The sequence below is a fragment of the Triticum urartu genome, chromosome 3, assembly GCF_003073215.2.
Source record: "Triticum urartu cultivar G1812 chromosome 3, Tu2.1, whole genome shotgun sequence".
NCBI classification, from domain to species: domain Eukaryota; kingdom Viridiplantae; phylum Streptophyta; class Magnoliopsida; order Poales; family Poaceae; genus Triticum; species Triticum urartu.
This window is the reverse complement of record NC_053024.1, coordinates 27,366,950-27,373,500: the sequence shown is the minus strand read 5'-3', so window position 1 is coordinate 27,373,500 and position 6,551 is coordinate 27,366,950. Positions and strand designations below refer to the sequence as shown.

At 40.1% G+C, this 6,551-nt stretch overlaps 1 long non-coding RNA gene across 2 annotated transcripts; it reads left to right on the top strand.

Moving 5' to 3' along the window:
• Window positions 1-2,611: 2,611 nt before the first annotated feature.
• Window positions 2,612-6,236, top strand: LOC125547777. 2 transcript variants are annotated; one of them, XR_007300764.1, is made up of 4 exons: window positions 2,612-3,119; window positions 4,630-5,474; window positions 5,721-5,805; window positions 5,912-6,236. It is a non-coding gene; the product is annotated as an uncharacterized LOC125547777 (long non-coding RNA). The 2 variants fall into 2 exon arrangements; XR_007300765.1 differs by having other exon boundaries at window positions 2,626-3,119; window positions 5,306-5,474.
• The last annotated feature ends 315 nt before the right edge of the window (window positions 6,237-6,551 follow it).

Below are 6,551 nucleotides of genomic sequence, written 5' to 3'. Positions count from 1 at the left end.
GGTTCAGCTTACTCATCAGCCCGATCAGTTGTGTTGGAAGCTTACTAGATCTGGGGAATTCACAGTCAAGTCGATGTACATTGATGTCATCAATTCTAGTGTTATTCCTAGTTCCAAACATGTTTGGAAAGTTAAGGTTCCTCTGAAAATCAAAGTGTTTATGTGGTTTGTACATAAACAAGTCATCTTAACGAAAGATAATTTGGTTAAGCGCAACTGGACAGGCTCTACTAGGTGTAGTTTCTGTGATTCGGATGAAACTATCAAGCACCTCTTCTTTGATTGCCCGTTGGCGAGGGTATTGTGGTGCTCGGTGCAAATTGCCTTTAACATTACTCCTCCGAATTCGGTCAGGTCGTTATTTGGAACGTGGCTTGTTGGGATAGAGTCTGAAACAGCTAGACAAATTCGCGTAGGAGCGTGTGCGTTGTTATGGGCAATTTGGAACTGCAGAAATGATTTGGCTTTTAACAGAACAACAACTATTCATTTTTTGCAGGTTTTATTCCAGGCTACTGTGCTAATCCGTATGTGGTCCTTACTCACTCCGACGGAGGCCAGGGAGCGTTTGGTTACTGGATCTCTCCGGTGGGAGATGGTAGCGCGGGATATCTTCAACCGGTTTGGCTGGCGGTCATGTAATAGGATAGGCGATTAGTTTACCTATCTATCTTATGCCAGCGGTTGTGGCTTTTCGGCCTTTTTTGCTTTTGTTGCTCTTTGTGAGCCAGCTTCTCATTTTGTTGCAGACTGCAAGACATTGTTGAACTACTTTATTTATTTATAAATGTGGCCGTATGCATCGTTCTGATGCAGAGGCCGGGGAGTCCCCCCTTTTCGAAAAAAAAACATCTCCAAGGCGTTCAAATATGAGGGAGTACAAGGCAATGAACATTGTGCAGTAAAGTTAGTTCTGTCAGCACTTTCTTCTTGTGAGCAATGGGATCTAGGAGGATTGAACTTTGCAAATGTTCAAGGCTTGCAAGTACCTTCTCTATTTCTCGGCTTGCTTATTGCACTATGCATATGCTCAGGTTGGTGTTTACAAGGAAACACTCCTATGAAATCAGCGGAGAAACGGCACCGGCTTGGGGGCAAGCCGGTTGTTAAGAAGGAGGGGATGTCAGCATCCATGCTATCATTGGCCGGCTATGGGCTAGACCCAGCTGCCTTGCCGTCGGAGCAGCTACAGCCCCAACTACTACAAATAGCAGGATCCAAGCGCTGGACGAGGTATCTGCGTAGGATCAGGCGAAACGGCACGGACGGCTCCCTTCTCTTACCTCTGGCCCTCTTCCTCCTGTTCTTCCTGATTCCCCAAATCATGTACTTCCATTGCTGCTTGATTGCCTGTAATACAACTTGTATCCAATAGATCGTGAGGGAGACATCTGGTACCTAACATACAACATATGCCCATTAGTTGTATATCTCTACATGTGAGTTCATGGGTTACATGCTGGGCATCATTGACCTATTAGCTCCTTTTCCTTCATGTGGTTTGTATTTCAGACATGTGAGCAATCTCCTAGAAGGAACCTAGCTAGGATGACACATTGTATCCCTCACACCGCACACAAAAAGAACGTTTCAAATTTGTCAGAAAAAACCATATGGATACATGCACATGGCGGATCTTATGTTCATGCATATCTCTTGTTTCGTCTAGGTGGAGAACAACTCACATGGACGCCATGAGAACCGGTCGCGGGGCTGGCGGCGGCTAGAGGATTTCTCCTTCATTAGGCACAGGATTAAACATAGTTTACACAATCTCATTTCTGATTCTGTCAGTTCTATAATCTACTCCCTCCGTTCCTAAATACTTGTCTTTCTAGGCATTTCAACAAGCGACTACATACGGAGCAAAATGAGTAAATCTACACTCTAAAATATGTCTACATACATCCATATGTAGTAGTCATTTGAAATGTCTAGAAACACAAATATTTAGGAACGGAAGGAGTATTAGTTAACACCTTTTTCTATCTCTTCCTCTTGTTTTATAGTTTTTGAGACTTTTTGCTTGGAGTTTGTGTCTTGGGTGAGGCTACTCTCCCCTGCCTTACCTCCCCTCCTATAATTATATAATTTCTGGAGAATGGAGTGCGAGTGGGGGGCTCTCCCCTATCTTAAGGATAAATGTTTTACATAAATACCCTGGTTCATTCGTTGCAGGGCCGGTCCTGAGATTTTAGGGGCCTGGGGCGAAACCAGAATCCGGGGCCCTTTGTACTTTCAAAAATTATTTTCAGTATATATTTTGCGCAACTTTAAGATTTTGCTTGTACACCATACTACTAACAAATCATGTAGGGATGATTATCATTTTCTATAGAAGAATAATGTTCGATTACTTCATGTGCATCCGTTTGCATATTACCGAAAAAGGCTTTCGCCCCACTTTATATATAAAGCACCAATCCCTTCCTTTACACTGCTCCTTTACACTGCTGAAGTCCTTTAACAACACCAGACAGAGTAATGAAGTTTTTACTAACTGGCTTATCAGGTTTGATCACATTAGCATTATCATGTTCTTATTTTATTGACGGTGCGCCAACTAGTCCTAATTAATCCAACAGAATCGACCACATAGTCATATATTGGGCTGTGTCTTACATTTCGTTGGTATTTTTTCAGAATGAAAAAGTGAATATAATTTCGCATTGCAAGTGCATACAAACACTACCTTTCATCAAACAGTTTTACACAGCCAAGATGCAAAAAGCTGAAAGCTACAAAACTTTCCTTGCATCAAGAGTTTACATGGTATCTTACGTACCTGGATGTGGCAGCCCGGCAATGTACCACTGATCCTTGTACAAATCCTTGAAACTGTTCACAGGCTTCCACGCCTGGTTCTGAGGATTGAAGACCATGATCAAGGGGACCTTCGCTTTCATACTTGCCTGATCCATGGCCCCTTTATGTTGATTTCATGAGATGTAGGCTGTAGCCACTTCAGTGTTTGCATTTTCCACAGGGCCAACTGAAGGAGCCGGTTCTTTAGTCTCCTCTAAATTGCTGACAGCACAGCTAAAGGAACAGAAGCTTCACACTAGTATTCCTGAGAATAACAGCAGGAAATCTATTGAACAACACTGGCTCGGCATTTGGTAAGCTACATGTTACAGTTCCCTTTTTATTGCTGCAAGCAAGATCCTTTGTATGGCCATATGTTGGTTTTGGATGATGAACATAGCCTTTAGTACACTAGTAGAAAACATGACTTTCGTTCGGGCCAAATAAGCCCATTAGTCCCGGTTCAGTCACGAACCGGGACTAATGTGAGCATTGGTCCCGGTTCGCGCGGCTAAGGGCATTAGTCCTGGTTCAAATGAGCCCTTTAGTCCCGATTTGAGACACGAACCGGGTTCGTATCTCAAACCAGGACTAAAGATTAATGCCCTTTAGTCCCAGTTCGTGATAAAAACTTCAAAAAATAAAATCCTTCGATATGTAGTTATATTACTACATCTACTAGTTAGGAAAACTAAAAAACTTAAATTTGGACATGTTTTGCAAAAAAGTGTCATAAAAAGTAAAACAGCTATAACTTTTGCATACGATGTTGAAGAAAACCGTATAATATATCAAAATGTTGAGTACGAAAATCCGCATCCGAATTTGACGGCCTATGGCCTATTTGCAAATTTTTAGAATCCTCAAATTCTAAAAGGAAAAAAGTTATGCTCAAATTTCAGTTTTTTTTTAATTTTGGTTAAATCTGGTCAAACTATGGTTCAAGAAGTATTAGTGTTACTAAATAATCTTTCAAGAATATTAGTGTTACTAAATAATAATTACAGTTTTTAGAATTTTGGTCAAATCTGGTCAAACTATTTATTCAAGAAATATTAGTGTTACTACATAATTATTCAAGAATATTAGTGTTACTAAATAATTATTTCAATTTTTTGAATTTTGGTCAAATCTGGTCAAACCATGGTCAAACAATGGTCAAACTACTTATTTAAGAAATATTAGTGTTACTAAATAATTATTATTTTTGGATAATAGTTTCAAACTCAAACAGTGGAACGTGTGACTTCATGCTCAAGCTAAACTCCCGGGGGTTAATAGGATTGACATCTTACAATTGTTAGGAAAACAACAAATGCAGACTTGGAAACAAGGAGGAATAGAACCTGGAAGTTAAGCGTGCTCAGGCTGGAGTAGTGAGAGGATGGGTGACCGGCTGGGAAGTTAGATGATTTGGAATGATGAGGGGAGATTAGAGGTTAAATTGAGCAGTGATGAGGGGTGATTAGAGATTAAATTGGAAAATAATTTAGAAATTTGAAAATTGAATTTAAAAAAAAAATTGATGACAGATTTTTTGTAAATTTAACTTTAGTCCCGGTTGGTGTTACCAACCAGGACTAAAGGTGGAGCTCCAGACAGCGGCCACGTGGACGGCCATTAGTCCCGGTTCGTGTAAGAACCGGGACTAAAGGAGGGAGGCTTTAGTAACGACCCTTGGAACCGGGACTAAAGGCCCTCTAGAACCAGGACAAATGGCCCTTTTTCTACTAGTGGTAATAGCATTTGATACTTTCTGTAAACTTGGCACCAAAAAAGTTAGTGACCCAAACTGGATCTCACTTTTAGTACTACTTATATCAGGCTGCCCCTGGAACAACTTAGTCTGATCCTCTGTGAAGAACCCAAACAACTGACTAGCTGAATTACAGAAGAAATTACGATGAGAACAAATGACTAGCGGCAAAAAGAGCTGCAAGAGGACAATTCTAGCATGCATACCCTACCAGTACTTGAAACTTGTTGGGGAATTGACATTCATGGCAGAGATGTGTACACTCACATCATTTTTGTTTCTTTCCAAAGTGAGGTGGTTGCTGCTAGGGATCGTCGTCATGTAAAAACTATTAAGCAGGTTGGCGATGTCCAAACCATGAGCATTGCTAACCTTAGCGGCAGGATAAGAGTAGTCTGCTACAACACTAGTACGAAGGCTGCACAATGTACTTGCCGAATGTTTGAATCATTGGGCATCATGTGCTCTCACATCATTGTTGTTTTAAAAAATGATCGGTGTAATGAAATTCTTAGCCAATATGTGTTGCATAGGTGGTCTAAAATGGCTGCATGACATCTTTCTTGTGATGCTAATGGACATGAGCTAGAGGGGTCATCTACATCTCTTTCACCTACCATCAAGAAACTGTACTCAGAAACATGCTCGATGTTCAGCTCGGCATTGCATACAGCTAAACATTGTGAGGACAAGATGTAATACTTTCACAAAATTATTTCTGATACTCTTGCGCACTTGAGGCAGACGGTGCCACTTCACGAGCAGAATAAAGTTCAAGAGTTTGAATCCTTCATTGGAACGACATTGCCGAGCATCATCAAAATTCATCCACCGGAGGATGCAAACACAAAGGGCAGTGGTAAGAGATTGAAGAGGGGTTTGGAGGAGGTCATGAACAAAATTAAAGGAAAAGGTAAATTAGATTGTAAGTAATATATATTTTATTAGGTTTTCGTAGATTGCATCCATTGTTGAGGAAATCGTTAACTGGTAGCTGCTCGGTTGGCTGGCAAGTAGGGGATTAATAGGCTAATCGACAAGTTAATCAGCCATTTAATCAACTAATCGGACAATTTATCGGTTTATTGGCTACTCGGTGACCCTATGAGTAGGGATTAATCGGCAAGTAAACTGGTTAATCGGATGAATTCTTGAACAGGGATTGCAGCTAAGGGTTTTTCCTTCTTTGCAGAGGAAGCAGTGTCCAGAAAGGTCCAAGATCTGTAGATTGTTCTATTAATCAGGTTGGCCATGGCAGCTAAATGGTTTTTTATATCTTGCTCCCTTTTGAATAAAGCATGTTGATTGTTTTTGCAAATATTTGATTAGAATTTGTTTCATATTTTGCAGCACACCCAGCCCATGGGAGCGGATATTAACATTTGGCGCTAAATCATGAATGAGAAATGCCTTTCGTTCATGTGCTATCCAATGCTGGAGACTTCTGCTACAACTTAAACACAGAGTTGAATATGTTGGTGCAATATGTATACCTGCTACCTTGGGCTATAAATTACATCTGAGTTGCAACTCTAGTTATGCCCTTCATAGTAGATTTTATGTGTATTGTCATGAGTGCTGTTGAGAAAGCATTCATGATATTTTGTATAAAAAGGTGTGTAAGAGCATAATATTGTTGTACTGTTAGCTTTTAAATGCCAAGATAGATTTGAAAGTGGTGGAATGCATTGCCAATGGATAGTGGTTTATGTGTTCCCTTCTGATTTGAGAAAGGTGTCTACTACACTTGACGTTGGCTTCACAATTCTAGTGCAAAATTCACCAGTTCAAATTATTGTTCATGAACTTGTTTATTCTTCATTTCTTTTAAAGTAGCTTTACCTTGTTAAATCACGTTACTAAATGTTCATGTTCTGGACCTCTAAGGGAATATTTGTTCATTCTTCTAGCTATATTATATCTTGGAAAATCCATGATACTGCTACCTGTAGCATATATTAGCTCATATCGAATTTATATAATACTGATG